Below are 22049 nucleotides of genomic sequence, written 5' to 3' on the forward strand. Positions count from 1 at the left end.
AATTGTTGACGCAAATCTGGTCAATACACGAAAACGCTAGAACGCGCGGATCGCAACAATCATCACCTGCAGCACTACTGCGCCGACCGGTCAGACCGGTTGAACAGACTGGTTCCTTCAGGGGAACTGCGTAGACCTAGAACGATGAGCTCGAGAGAGACCCCGTCAAAACTAATGGAGCTAGGGTTATTTTGAGATCGGCAGGCCACTCAGAACGCCTTAAACGCCATAGAGACACAAGAAGAACAGAATTAGGGTTGAAAAAACTAGGGTTACGAGAGATAAAATAAATGACAAGTGTATTGATTCAATTGTAGTTAACCCTCAATCGGCCTTAGCATATATATATATATATATATATATATATATATATATATATATATATATATATATATATATATATATATATATATATATATATATATATATGCCGGGGAAGTCGTACCCCTTCACGAGTCGGTTACAAAAAGGAATCCTAATTACATATCTAAATCTACTCGGATTACACAGGCTAGACTAGTCTAACCGATCGGTCCGACCAGTTTGACCGGTCGGCCATGGTCTTTATCAATTTTGGCTGTAAACATATGCCCTCTGCCTTTTTTGGTGAGCTTTGCAAGCCAACAAGCAACTACCAAAACCTAGTCTAATAATCATGCTTTACTCAGAACATTATGGCCTAAAACTAATGCTAAGGGCGATATCCATATACCGGCCATCTTCACCTTCAAACGTCTTGCCATACGTTAGAATAATATTTCTTCAAATATCTTTCATTAAGAGCCATGGGTAAGCGCTCTCCTTATAGCATCTCCACCATATCTGAATTCGCGAAGATGATCTTGACAACCTTGTGTAGACCTTCCCAACTTGGCGACCACTTCCTGAACTTGTTGCTCTTCATCCTAAGAGACAGAATTGTCTTCCAAATCAGCTCACCAACCTGAAAAGATTTGCACTTTACCTTTTTGTTGTAAGCCCTAGCCACCCAAAGCTTGTCCTTTTCAATCTCCTTCAAAGCTCTCAACCGTTTGTCGGTCACCTCATCAATACTATCCATCATCAAATCATGGTAATCGACAGTAGAAAAGTCATTATGTTTAGCCAATCTATAAGTGTCCAGATTCAGCTCAACGGGCAAAACAACCTCTTGACCATACACAAGCTCAAAAGTAGTAACATTAGTAGCACCTCATGCCACCTCCTAGGATTCTCTTCTATCTTTTTCTTGATAAGCTTGATCAAGATCTTGTTACTTGACTCGGTCTTACCATTGGCCTGAGCATAGTATGGAGATGAATTGAACAATTTAATCTTGTAAGATACGGTAAATTCACACACCTCTTTCGATATAAATGAAGAACCTTGATCCTTTGTCAAAGTTTGAGGAATACCAAATCTATAAATAATATGCTCCGTAATAAACTCAATCACTTCTTTATGTGTCATATTCTTCAAAGGAACTACTTTGGTCCACTTAGTGAAATAATCTGTAGCCACCAACTCGAAGTGATGTCCCTTTGAAGAAGGAGGATTAATTTGTTCAATGAAATCCAACCCCCATCCTCGGAAAGGCCAAGGCTTAATAATAGGATGCATCAACGCAGCAGGCACTAATTGTAAATCACCAAACCGCTAACATTCTTCGCACGCCTTATAATATTTAAAACAATCGGCCATCATGTTAGGCCAAAAGAAACCGGATCTTCTAAGCAACCACTTCATCTTGGGAGCCGATTGATATGTTCCATAAATGTCTTTATGAACTTCTTTCATAGCAACTCTGGCATGATTCGAATCTAAACACTTGAGAAGCAAATCTTCGACGGTTCGACGATAAAGCTCATCGTCAAGTAAAATATATTTAAATGCCAAATGTCGAATATTTCTCTCTGCACCACGACCAGGATCCTTCAAATAGGCTATGATAGGCATCCTCCAATCCCCAGCTTCGACTTTAATATTTTTACCAACTTTTGTAGCCGAATCACTGCTTTCAGCAGTGACATCGGTCAGACTGGTCTCTTAACCAGTCAGTCCGGTTTGGGCGGTCAGACCAGTTACGCCGACTGGTCGGACCGGTTTGTCCAGAACCTGCAACTCGGCATTCGCACGTATCGATTTTCGAATATAAAAATATTTCTTCACAACTGCGTAACCAGATGCTTACTGTGCTAAAGAATTAGCCCTTCCATTCTCTTCTCTTGGTATATGTCTTATCACACATTTATCAAAGCAAGAGATGATATCGAGGCATTTATCAAGATATGCATTTAGAGAACCATTATAGCATTGGCATACCTTGGATACTTGCTGCACCATCTGAAGCGAATTACCAAAGGCTTCAACAAGTTTTACATCTTGTAATTCTCATCCAATCGACTTGACATATCAAAAAATTCGGAGAAACAAGAACAGTACCAATCCTTTGGTCATCATCACAAACCGATCCATTGAAATACAACTTCTATGGTGGGCAAGTAATATAGCCAACATCCAAATCATGCTCATCATTAATCCAATGCTTAACAATGAAATCCGCTATAATTTGGCATTTCATAGACTTCAAAGGTTCACAAGCCAAATCATATTCCACAAGTACATGTGCTTAATCAGCTGGTGTAACATGTGCTTAATCACATCGGTTTGACAAACTGCTATGCAAGTACTAGATAATAGATAATATCTCAACTTGGTACAAGTACAGTATAGTGGCAAGCACAACTTTTCAATAAAAATATACCTTGTTTCCGCAATAATAAGTCGTCGGCTTATATAAGTAATAATATGCTCCTTTCCTTCGGTTTCTTGAGTCAAAACATCACTAATAACTTTATCTTCAGCGGCCACATAAAGCCTGAAAGGAACACCTCTCCTAGGTGCTTTGAGTACCGGTGGTGAAGATAAATAACGCTTGATCTTCTCGAATGGCTCTTGCTGTTTTGTCCCCCAAGTAAATTCAGCTTCATCTTTTAACCGAAGAATAGGAGTAAAAGCATCTACCATTCTAGACAAGTTAGATATAAACCTTCTCAAGAAATTTACTTTGCCTAGAAACTTTTGCAAATATTTCTTGCATGTAGGAGCCTCTACTTTTTTCATAGCTTCAATTCTCTTAGAATCAATCTCTATGCCCTTCTCATGAATAATGAAACCCAAGAATTTTCCAGACGATACACCAAAAGTACATGTGAGTGGATTCATCTTTAAACCATACAGACGCATCCGTTCAAGAGCAATTCTCAAATCAGCCAAGTGATAATCCAATCCGGTTGATTTAATTACAATATCATCAATATATACTTCTAAGATAACACTAAGCAAATCATGAAAGATCAAATTTATAGCTCTTTGATAAATTGCACCGGCATTTTTCAAACCAAAAGTTATAACCACCCACTCAAGCGAACCAACAAAGCCTGGACATCTAAAGGTCGTTTTAGACGGCCATGAATATTTGATTGTAACCTGCATTACCATCAAGAAAACTAATAACTCGATATTTAGAAGCTTCGTTGATCAATATATCGGCTATAGGCATAGTATACTCATCTTTAGGTATAGCCTTATTGAGATCTCTAAAATCAATACAAACTCTGATTTTACCCGAATTTTCTTCTCAACAGGCACGACAGGCACGATATTAGAGATCCAATCAACATAATGACAAGATCGAATAAATCTAGTATTTAATAAATGATTAATTTATTCTTTTATTCGGTCATACATAATAGGATTAAATTAAAACGTCTAGCATGTTGTTTATAAGGTTTAAAACCGGCTTTAATCAATAGTCGATGCTCAACCAAATCACGACTCAAACCAGGCATCTCATGATTTTCCCATACAAAACAATCAATGTATTGTTTTAGTAACTCAATCAAATCGACGTTATACTCAACCGATAATTTTTTGTTTACAAATGTCGTCCTAGAAATAGAACGATATCCAAGATCTAACTTTTCTAAAGGATCAGCCGATGTAAACCTTGGCCTAATTTATCTATATCATCAAAATCTTCAATGTCCTTACACATATCGTTCGTATGCGTCCGATAGTGCTCAATCCTCTGTTGCAGCCAATCTGCATTAGACTGGTCTGACCGGTCCGACAGGCTAGTCTGACCGGTCGGCCCTAGGCGACTGAACTGACTCATGATGATCACATTAAATGATTTAGCCGATTTTCCATCGGCTTTAGTACAGCAGGAACAAAACCATCCTTGGTGCTGATCAACTCGTAATTGGATAGATCCAAGCCCGATAAGCACTTGATGTTGTCATGCACATCAATAGAATTTGAATCGGCCATAGCAATGAAGGATAAAGTGTCACCATGGACCACCTCGATCTCATCACCGACCCACTGAATTAAGAACTGGTGCAAGGTAGAAGGCACGCACTGATTGGCATGGATCCAATCACGCCCAAGAATTAAACTGAAGTTATCTAGCACCTCGGAGACAAAGAAGGCTGTAGCAAGCGTCTTGCTCCCCACAGTCAACTGCATGGACGCAACCTCCTTAGCGCCAATAGGATCACCTCCACCGACGCCGCTGACCATTATGTTCATCTTGATCAGCTCCTCATCCGTCCCACCAAGCTTCTTGAACAATAAATAAGGCATTAAATTTACAATAGCCCCACCATCAACAAGCATCCGAGAAATCTGCTTTCCATTGATATGCCCCCTCATGTAGAGAGCCTTCAAATGATTATCCGATTCCTTGGTCTTCTGGAACACAGCATCACGTGGCCCAAAATCCAAATGAGCCACACCTTCCTCCGGAACCACAAAGCAATCCGAAGACAAATGTACAACATTGATATCTATATTGATGTGCCCTGGTGATGCTTCATAATCCACTAACTCCTCATCATCTCACACTGGAGCAGCCAACGGTGCTTCTTCTTCACAAGGAACCAAAACAGGCATTGCTGATTCGGCTTTCTGTTCAACTGCAGGCTCAATCGGTATGACCGGTTGCTCCTGGCGGTCAAACCGGTCAGCTGTACCGGTTAGACCAGTCGACTGAGATGGTTCGACCAGTCCTACTGGCTGGTCAGCTGCTTTGGCCTTCCATACCTTGCCTTGAGGGACCATAGGCGAGTACTGGTTAAATTGCTCGTCCCTCAGCTTCTCGGCCTCTTGCTCCTTCTGTTCCAGAGAGCGCAGGTGCTGCAACATTCTCTGTTATGCGTCAATCCCGGCGGACACCACCTGGGTTGAGAGTACTTATCTGTAGAGCTGCTGCTGGCCTCATGGTCATCAGCCATAACAAGTTTCTAGATAGAAGAATTGACCGATTTGCCAAAAACCATCAGTCCTTTTCCCACATCCTTGACGACCACGTTGGCGTCGCCAATCTGCATGACATCATCAGCCGTAATCTTCTGTGGATCAACTTGCATGGGCTGTGCTTCATCTTTTTTCTTCTTGATGCGATATTCTTGCCTCGGAGAACGAAGATGGGCCAGTCCCTGGTGAAATCGGTCTGACTGGTCGGCGATCGGTTTTGACCGGTGCAGGCTGCTGCCTCTGACCTGATTGGTGTGGTCCCAATTGGTCATGCACCGGTCGCGTCAACCTGTCAAATACAAGTCCTCTGGAGTCTCCTCCCCTCTGGTGAGATGGTGGGTGCGGCATCAGATAGCATTGCATCCAAATTCCCTCATGTTTCCATGTCGGGCATGAAGAATCCGATGCCTGTGGCGCCCATGGCATCGTAGCATATACCTTCTGAGGAGGGAACAGAGTAGCGATATCACCCCTGCACTTACTGGATTCTCCCGTAGGAGAGGAAGGCTTGCCTTGACGCGTAGGTGACCTTGGTCTCTTTTTTAGTGGCCAATCTTTTGGAACGGCCTTTGTGTACTTGTTCAGTAACTGTCCAAAGGTGGGTTTCCACTTTGTGAACTTCCCCTACACCTTCGATTCATTAACTTTCCATGTACCCTGCACCTTCGATTCATTAACTTTCCATGTACCCACTTCCGGGCGCTTGAGCTTGCAAGTTTTCAGTCAGCCCTGGGGCTGGCCGGTCTGACCGGTCGTGCTTGAGCAACAGGCCGACTCGAGTCTTATGAGGAACTTGCTTGCCTCCTAGGTCCAGAGGCTTTGACAGTGATTTTTAATGACTTCTTGCCATCAGGAGTCTTCTCCAGCACCACTTCTCTGGCCAGAATCTTGTCATTGATATTTTTCGTCTTTTCTTCACGAATGATCATATTTTTTACTTTCGCTCCTTTGGCTTGTTCCGGCCAAATGAGCACTTTGGCATTGTTCAGATCAATGGTATGAACAGGGAAGGGTGCCTTATCAATCTTCATCTTAAACAAAATCAATCATCCTTTCATTAATGGCCGATTATACCTGTCGACAGAAAACATTGCAATCATTAGTTGCATGAGATGAAGAATTATGCCACTTGCAGTATGCACGCTGCTTTAACTCCTCAAGCGGCGGTATGGCATGAGACAATTTGATGTTCCCATTTTAAGCAATTCATCGAATATACGATCACACTTGGAAACATCAAAAGTAAACCGTGCTTCATCTTGCCGATTCTTTTGGGTCGGCTTAAGTGACGGGCAAGAACATGGTTTGGCCTTTGATGGCTAAACAAACTCAGTAGCATATACTTCTTTTTTCTTATCATCCGACGTGTCAGATTCATATTCAACGACATGTGTGTTGGACCGATGAGTTTTATAAGTTTCTTTGGTGTTTTTGAATTTGTACTCTTGGCTTAAAGCTCTAATTTGAAGATGATTAATTGAAAAATAATCATAACCCTCGATCTTTTATTTAAAAAATGTGAACGTAAACCACCAAGAGCCAAATCATCCAAATCTCTTTCAGAAATTGACAAATTAAAACATCAATTTTTAACATCTTTAAATCTTTTAAAGTAATCTTTGATATATTCATCGCTACCTTGTTTAAGCGACGTTAAATCTGTCAATTTTGCTTCATTATCTCCACTATAAAAGTGATCATAATTTTTTTGTTCTAATTCATTCCAAGGGTGGACCGAATTTGGAGGCAATGAAGAAAACCAAGAGAAAGCAGTTCCAGTCAAAGACAAAGAAAATAAGCGAATGCACAAAGCATTGCTAGAACTAGCCTCTCCAAGTTGAGCAACATATTGGCTAGTGTGTTCCCAAGTTGTTCTATTATCATCGCCTCTAAACTTTACAAAATCAGGAACACACCAACCAACGGGATAAGAAACCAAATCAAAATCATCAGAATATGGTTTTTGATACAAATGAGATTTACCCATATCCAATTCGAGTTTGGTTTTAAACATATTAGCCAGATCTTCTTTCTTCCTAGCGAGATCGGCTTCGTAATTTCTACTTGTAGACATTTGTGCGTTAGAATCTAGACGATGCGTGATAGGATCAGTTTGTGACATCATATGTACAGAACTACCGGGTGCACGCTTTAACAAATCGTTATATACATCATCCGGAATCGGCCCACGAGGGACACCCGATCCTTGCGGAGGAATAGGCGGCACACTGTATGCTACAGTAGTATATGGGGGATCAAAATTCACCAATTCATTCATTCGGCTAGGGCCAGCCGAAGAAGGAATCGATGCAAGCCGTGCTGGTGTTGCCAGGCTGGCCACCATCGCACCAGTTTGTCCGGTCTGTTGGATTGGTCTAACCGGTTCAGCCGAGCTAGGATGGACCGATCCTGGTGGTGGTGTTTGCTCAGCGAAGTAGTTCGGCGGCATACCATATAAAGGATGTGATGCAGATGCTGGCGTAGCCAATGAACTAGGGTTAAGAGTTGCAGTGGAATAACTATGATCTACGCTTTTACCCTTAACTAAAACTTGCACTTGATCGTTAAGACCAATAAGCAAATCCTAGGTAAACTTTTGCGACTCATTGATCTTATCCCCCAAGATAGATGCAAATCGATCAAGTACACCAGGAGATGAGATACTTACATCGCTTGTCGCCGTAGATGGAAATGTCGGCATGACAATTTTTTCCTTTTCGACCACACCTTGCCGAGTCTTCCTTTGGCACGAGACCATCTTCCTCTTGCATTCGACTTCGAGTTCTTTGAGATGGGTCTCCAGAGCTTGGCGCTGCTTCACAGGTAAGTCATCGTACTTAATGTCGACAACGTTCTTGGGGTCGACCTTCGCGCCATCTTGATCTTCACCGGCCATGTTCGCCGATGGTGATTTCTTCTTCCCCAGCGGAGTCGCCAAAAAAGTATGTTGATGCAAATCTGGTCAACACACGAAAGCGCTAGAACGTGCGCATCGCAACGATCGTCACCTACATCACCTCTGCGCCGACCGGTCAGACCGGTTGAACAGATTGGTTCCTTCAGGGGAACTACGTAGACCTAGAACCACGAGCTCAGGAGGGACCCCGTCGGAGCTAATGGAGCTAGGGTTATTTTGAGATCAGCAGGCCACTCAGAACGTCTTCAAATGCCGTAGAGACATAGGAAGAATATAATTAGGGTTGGAAAAGCTAAGGTTTGAGAGATAAAAAAAATAAATGACAATTGTATTGATTCGACTGTGGTTAACCCTCAATCGGCCTTAACCTTCATATATATAGGCCAGGGAAGTCGTACCCCTTCACGAGTCGGTTACAAAAAGCAATCCTAATTACAAATCTAAACCTATTTGGATTACACAGGCCAGACCGGTCGGCCACGGTCTTTGCCAATTTTAGCTGTCCACACCAATTTTGCATGGCTGGACTGTGGCCTGCACTCTGCCTGTGACGTATTTCGTTGAAGTCCTAGATACCAGGCAATGCTTCCTTCACCAGACCACCAAAATCGATGTTGCTAGCTGCTGCCTGAACTTTAATCGCTCTGATCACTCAGTTCTCACGTACCAGACTTCACTCAAACAATCCACTCTACCAGTTGCCGGGCAAGGCAGAATCGAACACATTCACATGCAGCCTGCAGGCAGCATCTGCTCCCAGAAAAATCATCCAGAGTTGCAACCAAATATGCCATCGGTGCTCCTTAAAAAATAGAAAAAAATAACCTTTTCATTGTGCAAAATCTGAATCAAAACAACACATCGGGCCCCATTCACATCATGCATTATCAGGTAACATCTGTACAAAAGAATATCGAATCAGTCATTTTAGAATTGCACAACCTACAGTATTTTTCTCTCTACAATTTTCATTTCTGCAATGGACATGTATTGGACTAAAAAAATAAGATCAAGCTAAATAACTAGGCAGTTATGAACTCCCCAGGATGACTAAAATCACATTAGCTGCTTAGCACTTGATTTTTGCTTTGCTGTACATGAAAAGTGATGCATAGAATAAAAACTAGGCCACCATAGTTGAATAAATAAACTACATGGTGACTCAAATAGAATTGCTCATAGTTAAAATATAGAAAGATTGGCATGCATACACTAAAGTAGACTATCCTAGTTGCATAACCAAAACTGCCTAGTAGCTCGTATAAAAATTGCTTTTAAATTAGGTGCAAAATGCTTGGCAGACATACACTAAATTGCCTAGATTCTACACTAGACCACCCCAGTTGCATATTGTTCAAGACCCATGAAAGCATTGAACTGAACAAAAATGCACCTCTGATGCCCTGAAAGCATCAGCTAAGAAATGTTAGAAAATGTTAGAACTATTATATTTTGAACATTGACAATTCAAGCATCTGCTATTAAGAAATGCATTTATGAAAGAAACCATATCACTGAATATAAATTTGTTTCTTATACCCTGTTTTCATTTCTATCCTAATTAATCAATTCGTTAGCCGGAAACAGGCGAATATGACATCTGGTTTGCCTATTCTGCTGCTCACCCTTCCCTTAACTAAAATCGTTCTCAGTTAGGCTATTGTACTAGTTCAGTTAGAAAATATAAATATTTAATTAGGTTATTCCGGTGGTATCGATAATGCATAAGTATTCATTCATATAAGAAAATATGCTGCTTTAGGTAGGCAAAACGCCAAAAATACAAATTTGAGACATTTAGCTTTCAAATCATAATCTGTGCATATCAGACAAGGAAGCTAGACATGCGACGCTGCGCTTTTGGAATGATTCGGGTGATGATCAAAACCAGGTAGCTTGCATGCAGCAGACGAGAGATAGAACACATGCTTAGATGAATATGCTCGATGGCATTGCCTAATGAAGTATAATATTTTGCATAATTTAGAAATATGTTATTGCTTAGATGAATATGCTCAATAACATTGCGTAATGAAGTACTGTGTTATTGCCTAAATGTATAAGTAATATTGCCTAATGAGGTACAATATTATTGCCAACAAAGTACATCATAATTGTCTAATGAATTAGTACAATATTGTTGCCTGATGAAGTATATTATTACTAGTATGGTGCACGTGCGGCATCTCACATGTCTAAAGAACAATGTTGCGAGAAAAATAGCTACACTAAATTTTAGTTGCAACAAGCAATTTTAAGAAACTATATATGCTGAAAACAAGCAACGAGGTCTCAATTGTGGTGAAAATAGACAAAATAATCGAAACATGAAAAAAGTATATAATTATAAAAAATAGGTAAACAGTATGTATAAGATAGTGTATAATGGAATGTATAAGTATATAGTTATAAAAATATGTTCCAAACATGATACCGCTACGAACACGATTGCTTTTCTAATAATGCATTGCGTTCTATTCACTGCATAGTGGAGATGGTGGCACGTAGTTAAAGTCAAATTATTTAAAAGTGGATAGGATGACATCAAATAACTACTGAAAACTATCATAAATAAATTCAGTATGGTTAAAACATGAAATACGCTGGTTAATTCCTTGGATCATGTGTTGCTTTTTAAGGAATTCATTAATTCAAATATCTGCACCTACTTACAATCATAAATATTTCAATAATGTGTCTATGATTGTTGCAATGTATATACCTACACGCAGTTAAGTCTGGGGAGCCAGGTTAGGGTAGCATATAAATGAAGAGGTAAAAAAAGAACTTTATAAGATTGAATTATCAATGCCATATGTTCGCGTGATCTGAAAAGTATTATTAAACCTATCTGAAAACTAACATATGAAAAAATTCTGAAAACAAACATATATAGAAATAAACATGACTTTAAAAGTGCACGTCAAGGCAACTCAAGTGAATTTTGCACACCAAAAATACCAACACTAATAGCTTGTCAGTGTACAATCTTATCAATACTTCTAAGCTCTCGGTTCAAATAATCACATATTATATGATTGAGATCATCTTTCCACAGTATATCTCACCCATTCAATAGGCAAAGAAACGATTTCAATGCATCGAAACAAAAAATTTGAAGAAAAAAAACATTATGGCAAGTAGAATGCCACCCCTCTACGTTTTCCACGATGTCCTGGCGCTGCCTTGCAATGCTGACATAGGGAGAAATAAATACATTGCCGACACCACATGTAGACCGGTCGAATGATATTTCATCCTCTAAGCTAATGTATAGCGAGCAAATTCACCTCACAGAAAGCATAATGCTCCTCTTCCTAGAAAAGGTACAACATGTGAAATAATAAATAATATTCAGAAAAGACATAGTGGTCAACTGAGCATTAAATCAAGTCAAACAAAAAATGTTGCAAGACGGGGACATTAGAATCAAAGGCATCTAAATTGCAGTCCATCTAAATCTTGGGCTTCACAAGCACATCAGATTTTCATACACTTGAGTTTATTCACTAAAAGTTTTTTTTTCAGTTGTATGCTTGAAGCAATCTACCAGATCGATTAACAACGGCATTTTAACAAGGGATCACGATTCACATGCTAAAAGTTACATATCCCAACACAGGGGAAATGCCAAATTATGCTTGACATAGATAGTGTTTGCACACTACAGTTTACTCATCACAAAGGCAGCAAAGACAACTAAACCGTATATACTTCATAATTCATAAACACAGGGTTTCCAAATGATTGACTTGTTAATATAATTGTAGTGTGTAGCTGAAGATTTACCTGAGTTAAATTTCATAATTAATCCTGATCATCTCAAATCTTTAACTATTGCAGACACTATCACCCATGATGATGATGTTCATAATCTCAGAACATATCTCCAATCATATCAGAAGGACGCCAACCAATTCTCAAAATGACCATGGACAACGTACTGAAAACAAAGTTTACATAGTCTGTGGTTGTAACTTGTGAAGTGTTCTAGATTATTCACTGGATGCTTACGACATCAAACCGAAATAAAACAAATAGAAAAAAGTATTGTGTAAAAAATGAGCTCACATCCAACCAACCAGTGCCTTATCCATCACACAATTTTAATAGATATTACAATGTTTAAAAGACAACTTTATCTCCTAACCAATAGGAATATAGACTATCCAACCACATGTGACATTTCCATGATTGAGGTAAATAATAAGAATCAAGATTTTCATCATAAAATTAAAGGAAAATAGGAAAGGATTAAAAAATATGTACCACCATGTTGGGAACTATATTATTCTCAGTTTTAGAAATAGGAGATTTAGGAGTAAAAGCTATTACCTGAGGTAGACTTTGCATAGAAAATTTTGAAAATGGTAGAACTGAAGAAATCCCCAAATCATAGGCTGTGGATACAGCCAACAGGACACCACATATGTGGTTGCAGGCAAAATAAAAAAACAGACGCATCTAAACATTTTTTTTGAACTGTACACAGCGAGGGAGGCCCCCGCTGTGAAAAAAAGCTTTATTAAGCTCAAAACACAAAGAGGAAATACTTACAGAAGTAGTTTAAAGCCCATGTAAGCTAAAGAGAGAGGGAGGAGAAAAGACTGTACATCAGAGGAGCTCCAGAGAACAGGTGGAGGCAGAGAAAACTAAAGAGAGCTATTGACCCAAGTTAAAAAGATGTTTTTTTGGGTAACTTTGAATCTAACTGCTTGGTTTGTACATTCATCCTTGAAACTTCTTCTCCAACTGTTGAGACTTGCAGGGCGATTTTCAAAGATAAGACCGTTTCTCTGTTTCCAAATCTGCCATGCTGCAATTATGAAAATTTCCATGAAAAAATTGTTGTTGTAACTCTGCTTTGCAGACTCTATCATCTGACGCATCTAAACATGGGAAATCATCCTAAACAAACAACAGTATGCATGCATAGCATACCTCCTCGCGGTCGTGTTCAATTTTGCTCCCCTTGCTTGCAGTCCTCCCCACTTTTCCTTCAAGTCCTAAAGGTTCCATGAAGCACTTTGCTGCTTGGAAGAACAAAATGCACTCTTATTCTGTGCTGAGAAAAAAATATAAAAAAAGATGGCAAGAACCAATGCATTCTCAAGCTATAAAAATAAAGAATGAGTCGCAGCAAGATTGCAAAGGCACACCTGTATTGTGGCAGCAGGGCTCGCCTAGAGCTGTCTGGCGTCTTGCTCTACAGAATTGAGAATCAGCATGACACAAATTAGCTTCTCACCAAAGAAAGCTGATACTCATATCTCAACCAAGTTTTAATGGAAACATGTATATAGAGGCAAGAAATACAGAATATAAAATTTAGCATATTTATTTTAAATATGGAGAAGCATAGGAGTAGACAGGGAGGCCGATGTGTACCTTCACCATGAATTGAATCCAAAAGAACAAAGTAGATGAACAATGCCATCCCTCATGGCCTCTAGCACTAAAACCGTTTTCCTCCATTTCAAAACATCTACACATCTAAATCCTCTGTTAGCTCTTTCTCATGAAATTCAAGAGTGCAATCAGTTTGGCAAGAAAAATATCAGCTTAACAAAAGTGCATGTTTGGACCTTATATATTGCGAAAAAATAGGTCTGTCTTGACCTAGTATGGATATGGATGTACCGATGTAGAGGTCACAAATAAAGAATTTGACAAATTAAAGATTCAGTCTGGTATACAAGGAAAAAATCACACAAATAGCAGCACAGTTTGCCTTTCTAAGAAGCAACGGGATCAGATCACAGGGTACAAAGCTGATCCAGAAAAAAATAGTAGTAAATTGTGATAGGTTTCTGCAAATGATTTTTTTGGCAAGGAAATGATAAACTGAGGTCAAATAAATCATTATCTTGTACAAAAGGAAATACTCCCTTGAACTGAATTAAAAAAAGAAAATTTATATTGTACAGTACTGTACAAGAAAGAGGAGGATTATAAAGAAAGAGAGAACACTCACTAAAGAGAGAGAGAACCACGGAAAACAAATGTCCTCCTCGAGCTTGCAACATCTACGGCATGATGTTCAGGTCCTCACCTTGATGTTCTTCGGCTACCTTGCAAGTAAAATAAATGTGGAAAGAGACAATCATGCATTATTCATTGGTTGGCAGAATAAACAACCATAAGAAATTGGCTGCTTAGAAGAGAACATTAACGCCTTATAGATTTAAGGATTCTTTTTAGAGTATATGAATGAAAAGACAAACTTTTAGGCACCTAGATGTCACAACTTCATTGTGGCAGTTTGTACACTTCAATTACAAGAATGATATAAAACTCTAACTGCAGTTCCAATGCCAAAAGTGACCTGCCAAATATTCAGATTATAACATACACTCTTTTCAACAGTAGCCAGTACCATTTGATGCATCTATCACACAATGTGCTCACAGTTGAGAGAAAAGCATATATTTCAGTCAGTCGCCTATACACCTCAGCATACAGATGATTGAATTTTGGATTTAAAAAATAACAGTGTATCCGGCGTCCGGCCGCCCCACCGTCGTCTAGGTTTCGATCTGTCCGCCACCCTTCGTCACCCCGCTGCGCTGCCCCTGGGAGCATCGATCCTGCTCCTGGGGGCGGCATCTCCTCTAGTCTCTGGCCCCAAAACCCATTTGCATTTCGTAGATTGAGTCGCAGCAGAGCAGCAGCGAGTATCCATTTTTTTCCCTCATCCGGTGCATCCGTCCACTCCACGCCTGCCTCGTCGATCTGCCCCGCGGGAGGGGAAATCCGCCGCCGCCAACGCGGGCCCTTGGTGCTGCCCGTCACGGCCTTCTCCGTCCGCCCCTTCCCTGGCCGCCCGTCGCGGATCTGGCTGCTGGAGGTGGCCGCTGTCTTCCTCCCACGGCCGGCCTGTCTGTTCACCCGCACCGCCTCGATTTGGCGTCGTTCGTCCTCCTCCGTTCGTCTGCTCCTCGGGAGCAGCTGCGCCAGCCGTGCATTTGCGGCTTGTCGTCCTGTCGCGGCTCTACTCCACCTCCCGCGTCCGCGGCCGCCCGCGTGCAGTCTGCACGCCGTCCGTAGGGGTGGTAAAAGGGCCCAATATTTTGAACTAGAAAATCTAAGGGCCGGGCTCTAATTTTATATAATTTTGAGCTAAAAAATTTAAGAGCCTTATTGGCTGTGAAGAGGCCACTAGGGCCATGGCCCATTACCACCCCTAGCCGTCCGCAGCCACCGTCACGGCTCTGCTCCACCTCCACTTCCGCCTACGCCTCGTCTCCGCCCGTCGAGGATCCGGCCATCCCTGCCATCCCGCTGCCATCCAGCCTCGCAGATCCAGTCATCCCCGCCTCCACCGCCGGCCGTCTTCATCCTCGCATCGTCTGCGCGGCCGTCCGCGCGTCACGGACACGCCGCCCGTCGCGGCTCCCCCGCACGCCGCCCGTCACGGCCATTTGCCGCCGGTCTGCTGCCTATTCTCCCTGCTGCTCAAGATTGGAGTAGCGCTGGTATATTACTCTGCTGTCTTGAGGCCATTGGTTTCCTCTGTCCACCTGCATCTCAGTCCACCTGAAATTGTCATCTTTTGCGTGTGCTTACTGCTGTCTGCTGCCACTTCCATCCATAGTTTGCTTTTGCTTGCTGCTGCCTATCCATAGTATATTGCCATGTTGTGCCAGTATATCATCTAAACCATTGTCTATCCAAGTCCAATTGCAACTTTAGTTCGTCGAAGCCTTGCGTGCTTACATTCTAATTGCCAAATCAGCCACTTTCATTTTCTTTTTCGGGTTTGCCATGATGTGTGGCAACCCATCTTCATCGTCGTGGTTGATGCATCTTTGCCATTTGGCCTTTTCGTAGCCTTCTTGCTACATTTCATCACCAAGTGGCCGTCTTAGTCATCAACACGATAGTACCACAGCATGCCGTCTTGCAGATGTGGTTTATCTCTATTATCATTTGGCTCGATTTGGCGCATCACTAATCTCGTCGGTCACTTAGTTCAAAGTCTCCAAAGCAAGGTTCATGTTGAAGAGTCGATGTACTGGTTTGTGAAGACTCGGGCTATTCGTTGAAGTATGGTTGTGAAGGTAATACCCTCTTGTGGAGGAGCATCATCTACATCGACATGTTCAAGAGTTGCAGGCTTCGACGACATCTTTAATTTCGGACTTTGGATGTATCATTTTCATTTTCATGTTTATGTTTAGTATAGTGCTTAGTGTCAACTCTCCAAATGCAACATCATTGCATTCACGTTGCATTTGAGAGGGGGTGTTAAGGGTATTATAGTCACTATATATGTGTCAAGGGTAGTTTAGTCACTTCACCTATTCTAGGGTTTGGGGTGTCTCATGTACTCTATATATATTGCCCTTTGGGCCTCTATCAATACATTAAGCCTCCATTTGTGACAGTTCAAACATACATGTAGCTAGCTATTCTATACTATCATCACTTACCTCCTGGCGGCAGCGATGCCATGGCCCTGGCCACAGGAGCGGCGAAGACCACGGCACTCCGCAGATGGCCAGATAAGCCGACAGAGGGGGCAAGGCCGTGGGCGGGAGCAAATAGGAGGCGGCTGAGCTCTGGCCTCCGATCCCATCATCCCTACCCTCTTTTGACCAACAAGGCAGTATCAAGGAACCGGATAGCAGACTCGATTGGGTGAGCTGAGGCGACGCACGCACCTAAGAAGACGAGGAGGAAGTGGCGCTGGAGCGATGGGGCTCAGGCTTGGGTTCGGGTTCCACGCGGGGCGGCGGCGGCTGCTGCTCACCCTCATGGAGGTGTGCACGGATCTAACTCCGCTCCGCCGCTCCGCGCCTCTCCGTGCGCCGCCGCCACAAATCCGCGCAGCGGTCGTAGATCCACGCCGAGCGCCGCGGCTGAGCCCTTGCACCACTCTACCGGCGGCGGGGGGAATGGGATGGGAGAGGTGCGGCCGGCCTAAGCTGCTCCTCTTCCCACTGCCGCCATGGACGCGGAGGCCTCCTCCGCTGCCACCAGCCGGCCCCACTACCCCGCGCCACAGCTGAACGGCGGCGGCCCCACCGCTGTCGCTGCCACGCGCCAGCCAGCCCGCTCTGGCTGCGACCTGGTCAACATCACCATGCGCTCCGGTCGGCGGTGGAGCCCACGCGACCGCAGCCACGCCCCACCACCTCGGCGCCTCCCTTCTCCGCCGGCTGCACCCCCTCCGCCGCGCCCGCCCTGGCCCCGCCACCGCCTCTGAGCACTCCAGCCTCCCCCCCTCCCGCACCTACCGCCTCGCCGGGTGGGACGCCACGCGCTCGCGCCGGACAACGCCGTCCACTCCCCCGCCGCCGCCCCAGTCCCCGGCGCGTGGACGCCATGGCCTCATGGACGGATCGGCGCTCCAGGATGGATGGGGTCTGCGGAGGGCAGGGATTGGGAGCAGGCGTGCGGTGGAGAAGGAGGATGGAGGCATAGTTGACGGGGTAGGGGCACAGGTCGGCCCTGCGACGCTCCCCGCCGTCCCACGGCCGCGTCGGCCCTGCCACCGCTCCGCGTAGGGGACCGAGCAGGGAAGGGAGGAGGGGTGTGCGGTGGGGGAGCAGGGCTGGCGCAGGGAGGAGGGAAAGGAAGGGGAGCAACGCCGCGGCGGGAGGGGAGGGATCTCGACCCTGCAATCATGGAAGGCAGGCGTGGCGATATGGCAGGAATTCACGCTGGAGGCGGGTACAGAGGGAGGGTCAAGAACGCCGCGGTGAGAGCATCTCCAAGAGTACCCTATTTCTCTTCCCCATCCTTATTGTTTTAGAAAAAGGCAAAAAACCACTCTCCAATAATAACCCAATCCTAATTCCCTATCTCCTAACAATTGGCAAATTGGGTTCCCTTGTGCGTAAAAATACGCACGCCTCCGTCGCTCCCCATCGCGCCTCCCTCGCGACTTTTTTTGTCGTGCCGTCTTCTTCCTCGCGCCATGCTTCCTTTGCGCCATGTATCTAGTCCATTCTCTTGGTTTTTTCCACATTCTAGGATTTAGGGTTTAGTTTGTGTGGCCGCCGCCGCCGTTGGCCTATCCGCCATGGACTGCGCCCGCCGCCACTTCTTCCCGCACCAATTCCAGCCGCCACAGTGCATCACCGGCGCAAGTAAGAGGTAAAACAGAACCCTCTCATTGTCCTCTTTCTTTTCCCCCAAATTTCAAGCCCTCTCATGCCCTAAATCACCGGCAATCTGACTTGCAAGAAGCTCCTGTCTGCCAGCCATGTCCATCAGCCATGGAAGTTTCTCGTGGAATTATCCTTGTGGGGCCACAACTTCTCATTTTTGGGAGTAAAAATAGGGAACTATTGGAGATAGACTCTTTTTTGCCTTCCCATATCTATTTGGGGAGTTGGCAAACAACAAGTTTTGGGAAGAAAATATTAGGAACTCTTGGAGATGCTCTGACAAACAAATTAGCGTGGCCTCCCGATTGAATGGGCGGGAGGATGGTTTTCAGTTCACCAGGTCTCCTGTCAAACATTTTGCGCTTACATTGAGCCTTAAAGAGGTACTTTGTGAGAGGGGTGAGTAGAGTAATCTTGGTAAAATGTGTTTCAATTGTTTTAGTTTTTTATAGTTTAGATTTCCTAATCAAGTATAGTATTGTTGCTTAACAAAGTACAAATATTAGACTTTTCTCCCTATATTTGAAAATGAACTATTGCCTAGCAGAAAATAGTAGCACATGTGACGTGCTATTGCCGACACAATGTGCAGATTTTCTTGTCTAAATCATAGAGTTAACTGCATGTATGTATCTGTATCTCTTGTACGCATTTTAGTTAATATTAAGTACACATTTTAATAGTACCAGTTAAGAATTTTAGGAGTTTAATATCCATTGTATGAATTCATACCCAATTTCCGATCCTAACTGTGCTCGCCTGGTTCAAATCCAAACCACCAAGGACATCCATCCAAACAAAGTAGCAACACGAACCAACAATTAATCAACAAAAGTGGGAAAGGGTGGAGAATTACTCGAGGAGGAGGCAGAAGAGGTTGGAGCAAGCGGCATAACGATGGGAGCCGAGGACCCTCGAGATGGAAATTCGGCGTGTGCCGACGCACACCTCGCCAGCCACTAGCCCCACCTCGATTCGCGCATCGGTTGCCGGGATCCCAGCACCATCGAGGCCTCCATCCGCGCCTGCCCACCGTGGTGAGCCGCGTGCTCCCGCACTGAGCCGCTGCTCCCGCAGGCCTGCGTCATGCTGGGGACGAGATCCTCCCCGTGGAACTCCACCTACCATCTCGATCCGCTGCTGCAGCCCATAAGCCTCCGCCGTCGCGCTGACAGCGGCGCATGTTGTCGTCCGGCGGAGCCCGAGCTGCCTCCCTATGCCGCTGCTCTGGATTGGGAAGAGAAGAGTTTTTTTCTTTTTTTGAGAGGAGGAAGAGAAGAGTTTTTTTTTAACCTGGGAAGAGAAGAGTTTTTTTTATCAATGGGAAGAGAAGAGTTGAAAGGAAATAAAATGGAGAATGAGACAGATGGGGTTAGAATTGGATCGGGGGAAGGGAAGACCACTGAATAGTGCTGATGTGAGCTGGAAGCGCACACGATGGGCCCAGATCCAAGATCGACAATAGACAGAGCCGGCCGTTTTACAGAATTAAAATACGGCTGGTCTGACAGAAGTCTTCACCTATTTTATATAACACATTTGATCATAATATCATTCAATAATTAAATACTACAGTCCATCTATGAAATTATGCAGTGAAATTGTGCACTGATAGAGATAGTTTCATTTCGATATAAATTTGGTGTGGCAGTTTTGGTAACAGTGCTATGAAATCGTACACTTAGACTGTCCTAAAAATAGCCTAACAGCACACACCTATATAATGGTTGGGTAGGTTTATACTAGACCATTAATGCCTTGCTCATCTTGCTTCCTCATAAAATTTCTGGAAAACCTGTGCATCAGCTGGCAACTAGCTTACAACCTATTTTTCTTCTCTCTCATCTTCTCGCCCCTCCACTTCAACACAAATCTAATGTTGTAACTCTTGCAGCCTGCTTACATCAACTTATTATATTTGCTTGTATTGGGTGGCTGACACTTCTATTATTTATTACTCGCAAGCTAGGTACCATGCATTGCTATCAAATATCAAATTTGCAAAGAGAGAAGAATATAGTCATATAATTTATTCAAGATGGGCCCTAAAGATTTCTACACAATGGCTACATGTTAGGGTGTCACCAATGATAAATTGATATTAATAGCTACCTGATATCTCTTATATGCCACCTCAACTTATAGATTCTAAGGTATTTTCTATTCTGATCTTCTCTCTCCTTACTTCCGTAGCCTCTCAATAATTTCTTTTTACTCTACCTCTCCTTCACCATCCCCTCCTCCCTTATCTTGTTCCTCCAAATCTCCGCCCACCACCTCGCCTCTGTTTTTCAACTATGTTGTTACCAACCTCCTCTCCTATGTCACCGACCGCATGCCTCGTCTCCTTCCACATCACCGACACCGGTCACATCTCAACCCGCGACATACATGCTTTGTTCGCAAGTGGCTGCGGTCGACATCCGCCATGGGCTTGGCAAGTGGAGGCGGGGACCCGCCATCCAGGACCTAGAGGAGCTTGGGCGGTGAAGAATAGTGTAGAGAAATACGGCCTTGGTTTTTGAGCGAGCATAGCGGCTCACTTCTCCTTCCACCTTCTCTCTCCTCCATGTTAGCAAGAAATCTAACGTCAGCGAGCGAGCTCGAGTGGCTCCTTGATCCCCCTCTCATGCCGGCAGTCGGGTTCGATCCCCGAGGCTGGCACCGGGGGTACCTCTGCAGCCCTCCTACTGAAAAAAGCTAGCAATCTCGCCACCTGTTGAAGACACTCTTAAACGAATCCAAAAATCTTTATATCCTAGTTCATGTTGATTACCTAATTGCATTACTTTCTCCAAGAAAGAGACTTATTGCACGATTTGGCTCATTAAAATTTAAAATAGTCCCCAAAAAACATTGCCTAAAATGGTAATCCTGACAGTTAAAGTGTTAAACCTTGAATTTGCTGTCAGTGATGATTGATGAATTCAACTTAAGTCTTGAATTTAACATTCTTTTAGCTTAAACTCTAATTTTAGTACTCAATTAGCATGATTTACAAATTCTATTTTTCAATTGTAGATAGCTTGGGAAGGTAAGCAATGAACTCATAAAGAGATGAAGCTACCACAATGTATCGTCGCCAAGTGTGTTGGGCTGCCCAAAGTAATAGCTGCCATAGGTGAAGTTTGCAGCTTAGACACAACGGTGTTGAAGTCTCTGAGTGACGACTTTATGGGCACATTGGAGACGGAACCAAGATTCCATAGTTTGAGGACCCTGTTTTCTTGGATGCAGTCCTACTTTGATGCTTGCCCAGATTCAATCAAGCCATGTATCTTCTATCTGTCAATCTTTTCTGCTGACAAGGACATTAGGCGGCGGCGCTTGCTGTGGCGGTGGATTGCAGAGGGTTACTGCAGGGACACTTACAGTGGTACTTCTGAGGAGAATGGGGAAAACTTCGTCTCTCAGCTCATCAACTTGAGCATAATCCAGCAGCAGTCACCAAGCAAGGAGTTATGTCAAATCAATGGTTTCTTCCATGAATACATCATCTCACGGCCAATGGAAGATAACCTTGTCTTTGCACTGGAGGGGTGTTGTTGTTGGATTTGTTAGTTTGACCTCGGTCAACCCTTAACCAACGCAATCAGAGGGGATATCTATTCCCCAAATCTCAGACTCGGGAAACAAATCCCGAGTCCGGTTTTGCCGTGATCGGGAGGCAAAACTCTAAGCCCATTGGGCTCGGCCCCGGGCCTACAGCGTGACTATAA

The 22049-nt window shown here is 43.5% G+C and overlaps 1 long non-coding RNA gene across 2 annotated transcripts; it reads right to left on the bottom strand.

Annotated features, from left to right (window-relative positions):
• Positions 1-12686: 12686 nt before the first annotated feature.
• Positions 12687-19684, bottom strand: LOC120680624. Of its 2 annotated transcripts, none has more exons than XR_005677766.1 (5): positions 19187-19684; positions 14190-14282; positions 13375-13421; positions 13157-13245; positions 12687-13031 (listed from the first exon to the last, which is right to left on the bottom strand). It is a non-coding gene; the product is annotated as an uncharacterized LOC120680624 (long non-coding RNA). The 2 variants fall into 2 exon arrangements; XR_005677750.1 differs by having other exon boundaries at positions 14190-14286.
• Between the last annotated feature and the right edge of the window lie 2365 nt (positions 19685-22049).

The sequence above is a fragment of the Panicum virgatum genome, chromosome 1K (genome assembly GCF_016808335.1).
Source record: "Panicum virgatum strain AP13 chromosome 1K, P.virgatum_v5, whole genome shotgun sequence".
NCBI lineage: Eukaryota > Viridiplantae > Streptophyta > Magnoliopsida > Poales > Poaceae > Panicum > Panicum virgatum.